The 14,545-nt window shown below is 39.7% G+C and overlaps 1 protein-coding gene across 2 annotated transcripts in view; it reads right to left on the bottom strand.

The window, feature by feature from the left end:
* The window catches only part of LOC109407578 (sodium-dependent serotonin transporter), a 144,877-nt gene that overhangs the window by 105,122 nt on the left and 25,210 nt on the right, over window positions 1-14,545 (bottom strand). The window lies entirely within an intron of this gene.

The following is a 14,545-nucleotide window of genomic DNA, read 5'->3' as shown; positions in this document are numbered from 1 at the left end:
TAGGAATCTTGGAAAGAACTTCTGAAGCAATCCCCGAGAGGACTCCTGGAGGAATCCCGGGTGATTCCTCTGAATTTCTGAAATTTTTATAGGCATACTTCCAGAAATATGACCTGAAAGTAAAAAAAAAACTTCTGAAGACATTCCTAAAGAAACTATTAGGATAATCTAACATCGAATTCCTGGAAGTCCCTGAAGAAATCTCTAAAAGCGTGAAAGGAATCTAGAAGGCATCCCAGGAGGGGTAATCCTAGAAGAAATTCCACGAGGAATTTTGGAATCAATTTCCAGAAAAATTTCGGAAGGAATTTTGAAGGAACTTCTGAAGTAATCTCAGAAAGTATTTCTTAAGAAATTCCAGAAAAAATCTCTGGAAGAATCTCAGGAAGGAACCCTGACAAGAGCTCTTGAAGGAATTCCTCATTAAACACCCGGAAGAATCTCATCAGGAACTCCCTGAGAATCCCACAAGAAACTCCAGAAGCAGCCCTGGAACAAATTTGTAGAAAAACCTGCTGATTTATGACTTTCCGGTGACATCTCTCCAGGAGCTCTTTCCGAGATTTCACAGGAAGTCGTTGTGAGATTTCCTTAGGAATTCCTTCCGCGGTTGTGAGTTTCCTCGAAGAGTTGCTAACCTAATGTTCCTTCTGGGATTACCTCAGTTATTTTTCTTAGGGTTCCTTCAGGTATTCCTCCCATAGTTTCTCCAGAAATTTATTCCAAAATATCTCTAGAAGCTCCTTCTGTAATTTCTCAGGAAACTCCATGGGAAACTCCATCTTACCATATTCTTCTAAGGGTCCCTACAGAAGTTCCCCCTGGAAGTGATTCAGTATTTCTTCTTAGATTTTTTTTCTGGGACTTCCAGAATAAAAGGCAGGAATCCCGAAAGGAACTATTCGAGGAAAGCCCCCAATTCCTCAAGAAACTCATTTGGAAACTTCGTAAGCAACTCTTGAAGTAATGCCATTAAAATTGGACCTTGAATTGGACTAACTAAAAACTTCAGGTTTTTCATGCCAGGAACATCTGGGGGGAATTTCAGAATTGACTTCTTTAAGAATTCTATCAGAATCCTGGAGGGAGGTCCCGTAGTAATTCCGGATGGAATACCCGGAGGAGTCTTGAAGCAAGTTTCCCGAAAGAATTCGCGAAGCAATCCTGGCAGTAGTTCCTGAAAGAATGGAGGAAGGGTCCTTCTGGGTCTCCTCCAGAATTTTCTTTTGATATTGCACCAGGAGTTTTTTGGGACTGCCCTCCAGGAATTTCAACTGGGAATTCTTTCGAGATTGCTCTAGAAGTTCCTTGTGTGATCCCTTAAGAGGAAAGGCAGTGGCGCGCCCGAGATTTGTCTGTGGTGTTCTCTGGTGCGCGCGGCTAACTATTTTAGCATTTTTGGCAATTATTGGTCAAATTTTTAAAGATTTGGAATCAATCCGTCTCTTCGAAATTGATTGAAGATCATTTTCTGTGAAGAAACCATTTTGATTAGACTTTTAGTTTTGGCTGGAATGTCTTTTTAGTGACGAAAAACTTCCAACATCTTATGACATTTCTATCTATTTTGTGTGCCAGAGACCGTTCTCGGCCAAATTTCGAAAATCGGAAACAATCCGTCGATAGAGAATTTCATAAAGAATAATCTAATTGAATAATAATTACGACAAAAAATCTCTGAAATTCTCGAAGCTCTTTAGAATCCGCATCAATAATTAGCAAAAATCTCATAAATCTTACCATTTCTCGAGGTACGATCGCCTCGAAACGACCGATGAATTCATCGGAGCAGACCCATGAATTCTTGGAGTAATCCATGTAGCAGAATAAATCATCGGTCAATTCGGAAGGATTCTACAAATTCTTCTATTTTGAAATATATAAATAGTATACATTTAGCAAAAACTATGATAAAAGAAAAATAAATTCTTTCGAAACCATCTTGTTTTCGTCATACGAAAGTTGTTTTGGCAGTTTGATTTATAATTCTATTTCGATAACTGGGTTGACAAGATATTCTATTGAGTACATGACAATGGGATTCATAAACAAATTAGCTCGTATTCAAATATGTTGCTTACTATCACCGCCTAGTATTTAGTTTAATTTATATTTTCTTTGTATTTTTACTATTTTCAATTTTGTTTCCAACTGTTTGGTAAAAGCAGTCGACCAAACCACAGGCACACCCTAGTCGTAGAAATGAACTCGATCCTTCCGAACGCAGCGTAGGACATGCATGTGTTGATGCGCTGTTGCGGGTGCGGGCGTTGCACCCAAGATTATTTGATTTTTTTTATATGAAAGTATAAACTTTTGTATATGCCAAAAGATTCCTTATAAAATTTCCGATCTGATGGTGCAATTTAGAAAACTGAAAAAAAAAAGTTCATAGCATACTTTTTGCTTTTCCAATTCGAGCGCAAACGTTCCCCGCTGTAACAGCAGCATGCGGGTGTGAGGTGAGAATCGAAAAACCAGCCAGCCAACAACAAAAGCGCAATGTGTTCATCTCATCGAACGGTACATTCATTTTCTGTTTCGTCGGACCGGGCGGGCGGGTATGGTACTTGCTAACACAACACGTGATGGATAGCTGAAATGGGAGATTCTTTCAACAGTTTTTTTTTAATATGTCGGCAATAATAATATACGTTGTTTTATTGAAAGAACATCTTATTTATAAGAAAAATAATCAGTAAACGATTTTCTAGAAATGACATACCTTTTTGAATAATTTTCCATTATTATGAAGATATTGGATTTCTTATCATCTTTGGGATTGCAAAGAAAAACCAGCACCGCACAAAGATTATTTTCTTTACAAAATCACTTATTATTTAAAATAGCAAGATCATAAATGTAGGAAGTGATCTATGGGTGTAACTGAAAATTCTGACATATCCAAAGATGATCCAAAGTAAGAATCCCGAATCTTCAGAGATTAGAAAAATGATCTCCGTATTCATAAGCGAAGAAAGTTTTCACTGAGTAAAGCTGAAAATTCTCATGTTGATCAGTAAGAATCCCGAATATTGAAAGATTGGTAAAATGTCGAGGATTCCCCAGAGGAAACACCTGGAGGATTCTCTGGAGGGCGCTCCTGAAGGATTCCCCAGAAGGGACTCTCAAAAGATTGCCCAGAGAGAACTAGAGGGAAAACCTGTAGGATACCCCAGAGGGAACTCCTGAAGGATTCTCTAAAGAAAATGTTCCCTGTGGAACAGGAGGTTCATTAGGGAATCCTCCAGGAGTGCCCTCTGTGAATTTCTCAAACAGTTTGCACTGAAGATTCCTCGAGGAGTTTCGCCTGGGAATTCTTCCAGGAGTTCCTTCTCAGATTTTCTTCAAAAGTTCCTACAGACTTTCCTCTGTGGATTCTTTCAGAAGTTCCCTCTGGAGATTACTCCAGGAATTCCATCTAGAAATACTTCAGGAGTTTCATCAGTGAATTCCTCCATCAGGTAACTATGGGAAATTTCTCCAGGAGTTCTTTCGGGAGTGTTCCATTCCCACTGGGGATTCCTCCAGGTTTTTATCTGGGAATACCTCCAGGAGTTCCATATGGAAATACCTCCAGGAGCTTTCTCTGGGAAATTCTTCGAGGAGTTCCCACTGGGAATTCCTCCAGATATTCCCTGTGGAAATTATTCCATGAGGTTTATCAGGGAATCCTCCAAATGTGCCCTTTGTGAATTCCTCAAACAATTTGCTCTGAAGATTCCACCAGGAGTTCCGTCTGGAGTTAAATCTGGAAAATCCTTCAGGTGTATGTACCCAGAAGGAACTCGAGTTATTCCTCATAGCGAACTGCTTGGGGAATGCCTTGAGGGAACTCCTGGAGGAATTCTCCAAAGAAAACTTCTTTAGGGATTCCCCAGTTTGAACTCCTGGAGGAATTCCCCATTGGGAACTCCTGGAAGAAATCATCAGACGAAATTCCTGCAGGAATTCCCTAGAGGTAACACCTGCAGGAATTTACCAGCGGAAACTCCTCGAGAATAGCTGGATAGAACTACTGCAGGAATTAATCAGAAGAAACTTCTGAAGGATTCGTGGATAGAACTCCTGGAGGAAACCTCTGAGAAAACTCCTGGAGAAATTACAAGCTGGAACTTTTGGAGGAATTCCCAAAAGGGAATTCCTGAAGGAATCCTTAGAGGAAACTGCTTGAGGAATTCCTAGAGCGAGTTCCTTGAGGAATTCCAAAGTTCCTTTTTAATCCTCAAGTAAGTTTTTTTCTGGTAATTCCTCCAGGAGTTCTTTCTGGGGATTGATTCAGGGGTTTCATCTGCAGATTCTTTCAGAAATTTCTCCTGGGCATTTCTCTAAATGTTCTCTCTGGGGAATTTCTACAGGAGCTCTCATTGCGGAATTTCTCCACGAGTTTTCATTGGGAATTTTCTCCAGGTGTTCCCTTTGGGGATTTTACCAGGAGTTTTTCTTTGGAGATTCCTCCAGAGGATCCATCTAGGAATACTCCTGGTGTTCCCTCTGGTTAATTTCTCCAGTGTTCTCTTTTGTAATCCCTGCAGGAGTTTTTTCTGGTTCCTTAGCTCCAAAATTGCTACAAGAGTTCTTTGAAGAATTCTTTTAGGAGCTTCCACTGGTGAATTTCTCCAGGAGTGCCCTATGAGAAACTCCTCCAAGAATTCCCTCTGAAAATTTTGGGAATTCCTTCAAAAGTACCATCAGGGGACTCCTCATGCAATCCCTTCATGAGAATTCTTCTAGAGGATTCCTCCAGGAATTACTTCTAGAGATTTCTCTTGGTGTTCGATCTGAAGATTCCTCAAGATAATTCTACTAGCGATTTCTCCAGGAGTTCTCTCTGGAGGTATAGCCATGAGTTTTCTCTGGACTCCTCCAGGAGGGAACTCCTGGGAATTCCTTCAGGAATTCTTCCAGGAATTCGTCTGGGAATTCCTCCAGAAATTCGTCTGAAAATTCCTTCAGGAATTCCTCTGGAAATTCCTCCAGGAATTCCTCTCGCAATTCCTTCAGGAATTCCTCTCGCATTTCCTTCAGGAATTCCTCTGGAAATTCCTCCAAGAATTCCTCTGGGATTTCCTCCAGGAATTCCTCTGGGATTTCCTCCAGGAAATCCTCTGGGAATTCCTTCAGGAAATCTTCTGGGAATTCCTTCAGGAAATCCTCTGGGAATTCCTCCAGGTATTCCTTTGGGAATTCCTCCAGGTATTCCTTTGGGAATTCCTCCAGGGAAATAGATCTCAACACAATTTGGAATATTTTCTTTCGTCAAAAGATTGTTTGAATCAAAAATTATGTGTTATGGCATTCAAACAGTTTACCATCATTGGATACCATTATGTTAACCCGCTGTTTCATCTTGCCCCACCCGTTTCAACTTGCCCCGGTGTACCTTACCTCTGGAAATTCCTCTATGAATTCCTCCAGGAATTCCTCCAGGTATTCCTTTGGGAATTCCAGCAGAAATTTCTCTGGGAATTCCTCCAGGAATTCCTCTGGGATTTCCTACAGGAATTCCACATCTATTCCTAGAAAAATTGCTGGAAGAATTCCAAGAAGAATTCCTGGAGAAATTCTTAGAAGAATTCCTGGAGAAATTCTTAGAAGAATTCATGGAGAAATTTCTGAAGGAATTCCCTGAGCAGTTTCTAGAAGAATTCCAGGAGGATTTCCTTGATAAAATTATGCAGGAATTCGTAGAGCAGTATCTGGAAGACTTCCTGGAAGATTTCCTAGAGAAATTCCTCGATGAATTTCCAAAGTAATCTGATGTATCTGATAAACTTTTCAGAGGAATACCTGGATAAATTCAAACAGCAACTTCTAGAGAAACTTCCAGAGGAATTCCCAGCGCAATTTGTTGTGAAATTTTCAGTGCAGTTTCTGGCGAAATATTATGAGGAAATTCTGGAGCAATTCTCAGAGGAATTACTGGAGGAAGTCCCAGGTGAATCCTTGGAGGAAGTCCCAGAGGAAGGATGCCGAGGTGATTAATTAGAGAAATTCTGAGGGGAATTGCTGGAGAATTTGTCGAAGAATTTTCAGAGGAATACTTGGAGGAATTTCCAGACGAATTCCTGATGGAGTTTCCAGAGGAATTTTCTAAAGGAATTTTCAAAAGGATTCCTGACATAATTTCCAAAGAAATTCCTGGAAGAGATTCTAGAGAAATTCCTTGGATAATTTTTATCAGAATTTCTGGAGAAATTTCCAGAGGAATTCCTGGAAGAATTCCCGAAGAAATTCTTGGAGGAACTTCCAGAGGAATTCCTGCTAAAATTTCCAGAGGAGCTCCTAGATAAACTTCTAGAATTTCTGAAGGAATTTTAAGACAAATTCCTAAAGGAATTGTCAGGAATTCCTAAAGGAATTTCCAAAGAAATTCCTGGAGGAACGTGGAAGAATTTCAAAAGAAATGCTTAGGGGAATTTTAAAAGGAATTCTTGGAGGGATTTTCAAAGGAATTGGCACAAGAATTTCTGAAGGAATTTCCAGAGTTATTCCTGAAAAATTTCCAAAGAAAATTCTGGAAGTATTTTCATAAAAACTCCTGAAGGAATTTCCAGAGAAATTCCTAGAGGAATTTCCAAATGTATTCTTGAAGGAATTTCCAGATGAATTCTTGGAGGAATTTCCAAAGGAATTCCTGAAGGAATTTGTAGAGGAATTCTTGGAGGAACTTCTGGAGGAATTTCTGAATGTCTAGCCAAACTCCTAGAGAAATTGTCAGGAATTCCTGAAGTAATTTCCAATCGAATTCCTGGTTGAATTTCCAGAGGAATTCATGGAGGAATTCCCAGAGAAACTCCTGGAGGAAATTCCAGAGGAATTCCTGGAGGAATTTCCATAAAAATTCCTGGAGGAATTTCCAGAGGAATTCCTGGAGAAATTTCTAGAGGAATTCCTGGAGGAATTTCCAGAGGAATTCCTGAAGGAACTTCCAGAGGAATACCCAGGGCAATTTCAGGTGAAATTTTCAGTGCAATTTCTGGCGAAAATTCCAAAGGAAATTTTTGAGCGATTCCTAGAGGAATTCTTGGAGGAAGTCCCAGATGAATTCTTGGAGGAAGTCCCAAAGGAAGGATGCCGAGGTGATTAACTAAAAAAAAATGCTGAGGGGAATTACTGGAGAAGTTTGTGGAAAAATTTCCAGAGGAATTACTGGAGGAATTTCCAGAGGAATTTTTGCAGGAATTTCCAGAATGATTTCCAGAAGAATTCCTGAAGCAATTTCCAGAGCAATTCCTGTTGCAATTTCCAGAGCAATTCCCGGTGGAATTTCCAAAGGGATTCCTGGAGGAATTTTCAGAGGAATTCCGGGAAGAATTTCCAGAGAATTGCTTTAGGAATTTTCAAAAGAGTTTCTTGCAGGAACTTCCGAAGCAATTCCTGGAGATATTTCCAGAGGAATTCCCGGAGCAATTTCCAGAGAAATAAATAAATAAATAAATATACAAGGAATTTCCAGAGGAATTCCTTAAGGAATTTCCAGATATTCCTCTAGAAAATCCTCTGGAAATTCCCCCAGGAATTCCTCTGGACATTCTTTCAGGAATTCATATGGAAATTCCTCCAGGAAATCATATGAAAATTCCTCCAGGAATTCCTCTAAAAATTCCTCTGGAAATTCCTCCAGAAATTCCTCTGGAAATTCCTCCAGGAATTCGTCTGGAAATTTCCCCAGGAAATCGTCTGGAAATTCCTCCAGGAATTCGTCTGAAAATTTCTCCAGGAATTCGTCTGAAAATTTCTCCAGAAATTCCTCTAGAAATTCCTCCAAGAATTCCTCTGGAAATTCCTCTAGGAATTCCTCTGGAAATTCCTTCGAAATTCATATGGAAATTCCTCCAGGAATTCATATGGAAATTCCTTCAGGAATTCATATGGAAATTCCTCCAGGAAATCATATGGAAAATCCTCCAGGAATTCCTCTGGAAATTCCTCCAGGAATTCCTTTGGAAATTCCACCAGGAATTCCTCTGGAAATTCCTTCAGGAATTCATATGGAAATTCCTCGAGGAAATCATATGGAAATTCCTCCAAGAATTGCTGTGGAAATTCCTCCAAAAATTCCTCTGGTAATTTCCCGAAGAATTCATCTGGAAATTCCTCCAAGAATTCATTTGGAAATTCCTTCAGGAAATCATATGGAAATTTTTCCAGGAATTTCTCTGGAAATTCCTTAAGGAGTTTTAATAAAAATTCCACCAGGAATTCCTTTGGAAATTTGTCCAGGTATTACTCTGGAATATTTTTCAGAAATTCCTATGCGAATTTCTTTGAAAATTCCTTCAGGAATTCCTTCGAAAAAATCCCCAAGAATTTCTCAGGAAATCCTTCCAGGAACTCCTTAGGAAATTCATCCAGGAATTCTTTTGGAAGTTCCTCCAGGAATTTCTTTGGAAACTACTTTCATGAATTCCTGACAATTCCTTTAGGAATTTGTCTAGAAATTTCTTCGGAAATTCCCCTGGAAGTTTAACTTGGAGTTCCTCTGAAAATTTTAGCAGTAATTCCTCTGGAAATCTCTCCAGGAATTTTTTCGGGAATTCTTCCAGGAATTCTTCTAGAAATTCCTTCAGGTATTGTTTTGAAAATTACCCTAGGAATTTCTGCAGAAACGCTTTCACGAATTTTTCTGGAAATTCCGTAAGGGATTCCTTTGAAAATTCCTTTAGAAAATTCCTCTGATAGTTCGCTCAGGAATTCCTCTGGAAATTCCTCCTGGAATTCCTCCTGGAATTCCTCAGGAAATTCCTTCAGGAATTCCTCTGAAAATCTCTCCAGAAATTCCTCTGGAAATTCTTCCACAAACTTCTCCAGCATTTCCCCTCATAATTTCTCTAGTTAATCACCTCGGCATCCTTTCTCTTCACCTCTACTACCAGCGAATCGTCATCGTCATCACGGAAGTGGATCACCCAAAATTAACGATACGAAGAACCCGAGTGCAAGGTTAAGATAATTGTAATACCAATTTAGTTTGTAATTAAAGTGAAGTAGTTTAAGCAATTAAAGTGGAGTAAATTTAGTGAAATGAATAAACGATTTAAGTTGAAATAGTGCCATGTTAGTACTGTGTATCCGTGCCGCCATAACTCCCAACGAAAGTTCCTCCAGTGGACCCGAAATCTACATCTCTGCTCGCTGTGCTACCGACAAGAGAAAGAAGGAATTTCCTGAGGAATTCCAGGAGGAATTTCTGGAAGAATTTCCAGAGGAATTCCTGAGTGAACTCTCAGAGGAATTTTCTAAAGGAATTTTCAAAGGAATTCCTGTCGGAATTTTCAAAAAAATTCGTGGAAGTGTCTTTAGAGAAATTCCTAGGGAAATTTTCAAAACAATATCTGAGGAATTTCTAGAAGAATCCCCGAAGAAATTCCTGTAGGAATTTCCAGAGGAATTGCTGCTAAAATTTTCAGAGAAACTCCTAGATAAACTTCCAGGGGAAATTCTGAAGAAATTTCTAGACAAATTCCTAAAGGAATTGTCAGGAATTCCTGAAAGTCGTTTCCAAAGAAATTCCTGGAGAAACTTCCAAAAGAATTCCAGGATGAATTTCCTAAGCAGTTCCTGAAAGGACTTCCTGAGAAATTCTTGGGGATTTTTTTCGAAGGTATTCCTGAAGGAATTTTCAAAGGAATTGGCATAAGAATTTCTGAAAAAAATTCCAGAGTAAAACCTGGACAAATTTTCAAAGGAATTCATGGTGGAATTTTTATAAAAACTCCTTAAGCAAGAATTTCCAGAGAATTGCTATAGGAATTTTCAAAGGAATTTCTTGCAGGAATTTCCGAAGCAATTCCTGGAGAAATTTCCAGAGGAATTCCCGGAGGAATTTCCAGAGGAATTCCGGAAAGAATTTCCAAAACAATTTCTGATGAAATTTCCAGAGAAATTCCTGAAGGAATCTTCAGAGGAATTCCTGAAGGAATTTCCAGAGGAATTCATGAAGGAATCTTCAGATATTCCTCTAGCAAATCCTCTGGAAATTCCTCCAGGAATTCCTCTGGAAATTCTTTCAGGAATTCATATGGAAATTCCTCCAGGAAATCATATGGAAATTCCTCCAGGAATTCCTCTAAAAATTCCTCTGGAAATTCCTCCAGAAATTCCTCTGGAAATTCCTCCAGGAATTCGTATGGAAATTTCTCCAGGAGTTCGTCTGGGAATTCCTTCAGGAATTCGTCTGGAAATTTCTCCAGGAATTTGTCTGGAAATTTCTCCAGGAATTCCTCTAAAAATTCCCCCAGGAATTCCTCTGGAAATTCCTCTAGGATTCATAATTCATATGGAAATTCCTCCAGGAATTCATATGGAAATTCCTCCAGAAATTGCTCTGGAAATTCCTTCAGGAATTCTTCCGGAAATTCGTTCAGAAATTTCTCTGGAAATTCCTCTGGAAATTCCTCCAGGAATTCCTCTGGAAATTCCTCCAGGAATTCCTCTGGAAATTCCTCCCTGAATTCCTCTGGAAATTCCTTCTGGAATTCCTCTGGAAATTCCTTCTGGAATTCATATGGACATTCCTCCAGGAAATCATATGGAAATTCCTCCAGGATACCTTGATACCTTGTTGGCTACAGAGTAACTTTACTCCAATGCCGAGCGTATAGTAGAGCACCATCTTCGTCGGTCTTGGGCGATGTGCCTCCAGTTTCCCCGAACGTGTAGGGATCGTAGATCTTCTTCAACCGCGTGCAGCCAGCGAGTTCGCGGCCGCCCACGAAGTCGCCTACCTCTACCGGGTTCTCTGCTGAATATTGTTTTCGCTATTCTTTCTTCCGACATTCGCACTACGTGTCCAGCCCACTGAAGTCTGCCGTATTTTATACGTTTGACAATATTCGCATCTTCGTACACTTGGTACAACTCGTGATTCATGCGTCTGCGCCACACTCCATTTTCTTGTTTCCCACCGAGAATTGTCCGCAGCACTTTGCGCTCAAAAACTCCAAAAGCATTTCGGTCTACCTCCTTTAACGTCCACGCTTCGTGACCGTAGAGGGCAACCGGAAGAATCAGCGTCTTATACAGAGCGAATTTTGTTTCCTCTAAAAATTCCTCCAGGAATTCCTCTGGAAATTCCTCCAGGAATTCCTCTGGAAATTCATCCCGGAATTCCTCTGGAAATTCATCCCGGAATTCCTCTGGAAATTCCTCCGGAAATTCTTCTGGACATTCCTCCGGAAATACCTCTGGAAATTCCTCCGGAAATTCCTCTGGAAATTCCTCCGGAAATTCCTCTGGAAATTCCTCCGGAAATTCCTGTGGAAATTCCTCCGGAAATTCCTCTGGAAATTCCTCCGGAAATTCCTCTGGAAATTCCTCCGGAAATTCCTCTGGAAATTCCTCTCGAAATTCCTCCGGAAATTCCTCTGGAAATTCCTCCGGAAATTCCTCTGGAAATTCCTCCGGAAATTCCTCTGAGAATTCCTCCGGAAATTCCTCTGGTAATTCTTCCAGGAATTCCTCTGGAAATTCCTCCAGGAATTCGTCTGGAAATTCCTCCAGAAATTCCTGTGGAAATTCCTCTAGGAATTCATCTGGAAATTCTTCTTAAAATTCTCCGGAAATTCTTCCAGAAATTCCACTGGAAATTCCACCGTGAATTTCTCTGGAAATTCCTCCCGGAATTCCTCTGGAAATTGCTCAAGGAATTCCTCTGCAAATTCTTCTTAAAATTCTTCGAGAAATTTCATTAGGAATTCTCTGTAAATTCTTCCCGGAATTCCTCTGGAAATTCCTCCGTGAATTCCTCTGGAAATTCCTTCAGGAATTCCTCTGGAAATTCCTCCAGGAATTCCTTTGAAAATTCCTCCAGGAATTCCTCTGGAAATTCTTCAGGGAATTCCTCTGAAAATTCCTCCGGGAATTCCTCTGGAAATTTCTTCACGAATTCCTGACAATTTTTTTACGAATTTGGCTAGATATTCCTTCAGAAATTTTTTTGGAAATTCCTCCAGGAATTTCTCTGGAAATTCCTCCAGGAATTTCTCTGGAAATTCCTCCAGGAATTTCTCTGGAAATTCCTCCAGGAATTCTTCCAGAAATTCCTCCATTCGTTTCTTCAGCAATTCCTTCAGGAATTCATTTGGAAATTCCTCCAAGAATTCATTTGGAAATTCCTTCCAGGAATTTTTCTGGAAATTCCTTAAGGAGTTTTAATAAAAATTCCACCAGGAATTCCTTTGGAAATTTGTCCAGGTATTACTCTGGAATATTTTTCAGAAATTCCTATGCGAATTCCTTTGAAAATTTCTTCAGGAATTCCTTCGAAAAAATCCCCAAGAATTTCTCAGGAAATCCTTCCAGGAACTCCTTAGGAAATTCATCCTGGAATTCTTTTGGAAGTTCCTCCAGTAATTTCTTCAGAAACTACTTTCCTGGATCCCTGACAATTCCTTTTGGAATTTGTCTAGAAATTCCTTCAAAAATTCCCTTGGAAGTTTAACTTGGAGTTCCTCTGAAAATTTCAGCAGCAATTCCTCTTGAAATCCCTCCAGGAATTTTTTCGGGAATTCTTCCAGGAATTCTTCTAGAAATTCCTTCAGGTATTGTTTTGAAAATTACCCTAGGAATTTCTGTAGAATCTCTGTCACGAATTTTTCTGGAAATTCTGTAAGGAATTCCTTTGAAAATTCCTTTAGAAAATTCCTCTGATAGTTCGCTCAGGAATTCCTCTGGAAATTCCTCCTGGAATTCCTCCTGGAATTCCTCAGGAAATTCCTTCAGGAATTCCTCTGGAAATCTCTCCAGAAATTCCTCTGGAAATTCTTCCACAAAATTCTCCAGCATTTCCCCTCATAATTTCTCTGGTTAATCACCTCGGCATCCTTTCTCTGGGACTTCCTCTAAGAATTCCTCTGGGGATTGCTCCAATTCCTGGAGGAATTCCCAGAAGAATTCCAGGAGGAATTTTCAAAGAATTTGCATAGGAATTTCTGGAAGGAATTTCCAGAGTAATACCAGGAAAAATTTCCAAAGGAATTCCTGGTGGAATATTCATAAAAACTCCTTAAGGAATTTTCAAATGAATTCTTGGAGGAATTTCCCGATGAATTCCTCGAGGAATTTTCAGAGGAATTCCTGAAGGAATTGCTAGAGGAACAAATGGAGGAATTTCTGGAAGATTTCCTGGAGGAATATCCAAAGAAATTCCTGGTGGAATATCCAGAGGAATTCCTGGAGAAATTTCCAGAGCAACTTCTGATGGAATGTCCAGCCAAATTCCTTAAGAAATTGTCAGGAATTCCTGAAGAAATTTCAGGAGGAATTCCCGGAGGAATTCTCAGAGGAATTCCCGGAGGGATTTCCAGAGGAATTCCTGGAAGAATTTCCAGAGAATTTTGAGAGGAATTTCCAGATGAATTCCTAGAGGAATTTCCACAGGAATTCCTGGAGGAATTTCCAGAGGAATTCCTGAGGGAACTATCAGAGGAATTTCTCTGGAAATTCCTCCCGGAGTTCCTCTGAAAATTCCTCCAGAAATTCCTAGAGAAATTCTTCCGGGAATTCTTCGGGATTTTTTTTTAAGAATTCTGTGGAAATTCTTCCCGGAATTCCTCTGCAAATTCCTCCGTGATTTCCTCTGAAAATTCCTCTAGAAGTTCCTTCAGGAATTCCTCTGGAAATTCCTCCAGGATTTCATCTGAAAATCCCTCCGGGAATTCCTCTTAAAATTTCTTCGGAAATTCCTCTGGAAATTTTTTCAGGAATTCCTGACAATTTCTTGAGGATTTTAGTTAGACATTCCTTCAGACAATCCTCTAGAAAATCCTCCAAGAGTTTCTCTGGATATTCCACCAGGAATTCCTCTGGAAATTCCTCCAGGAATTCGTCTGGAAATTCCTCCAGAAATTCCTGTGGAAATTCCTCTAGGAATTCATCTGGAAATTCTTCTTAAAATTCTCCGGAAATTCTTCCAGAAATTCCACTGGAAATTCCACCGTGAATTTCTCTGGAAATTCCTCCCGGAATTCCTCTGGAAATTGCTCAAGGAATTCCTCTGCAAATTCTTCTTAAAATTCTTCGAGAAATTTCATTAGGAATTCTCTGTAAATTCTTCCCGGAATTCCTCTGGAAATTCCTCCGTGAATTCCTCTGGAAATTCCTTCAGGAATTCCTCTGGAAATTCCTCCGGGAATTCCTCTTAAAATTTCTTCGGAAATTCCTCTGGAAATTTTTTCAGGAATTCCTGACAATTTCTTGAGGATTTTAGTTAGACATTCCTTCAGACCTCTAGAAAATCCTCCAAGAGTTTCTCTGGATATTCCACCAGGAATTTCTCCGGATAATCCTCCAGAAATTCTTCCAGAAATTCCTCCATTTGTTCCTCTAGCAATTCCTACAGGAATTCCTCTGAAAATTCCTCGAAGAATTCATCTGAAAATTCCTCCAAGAATTCATTAGGAAATTCCTCTAGGAATTTCTCTGGAAATTCCTTAAGGAGTTTTTATGAAAATTCCACCAAGAATTCCTTTGGAAATTTTTCCTGGTTTTACTCTGGAAATGCAAATTTCTTTGAAAATTCCTTCAGGAATTTTTCTGGGAA

Source organism: Aedes albopictus, chromosome 3 (genome assembly GCF_035046485.1).
Source record: "Aedes albopictus strain Foshan chromosome 3, AalbF5, whole genome shotgun sequence".
In the NCBI taxonomy this organism is placed as follows: Eukaryota; Metazoa; Arthropoda; class Insecta; order Diptera; family Culicidae; genus Aedes; species Aedes albopictus.
The sequence above is the reverse complement of the archived record's forward strand: the minus strand, read 5'-3'. Positions and strand labels throughout refer to the sequence as shown.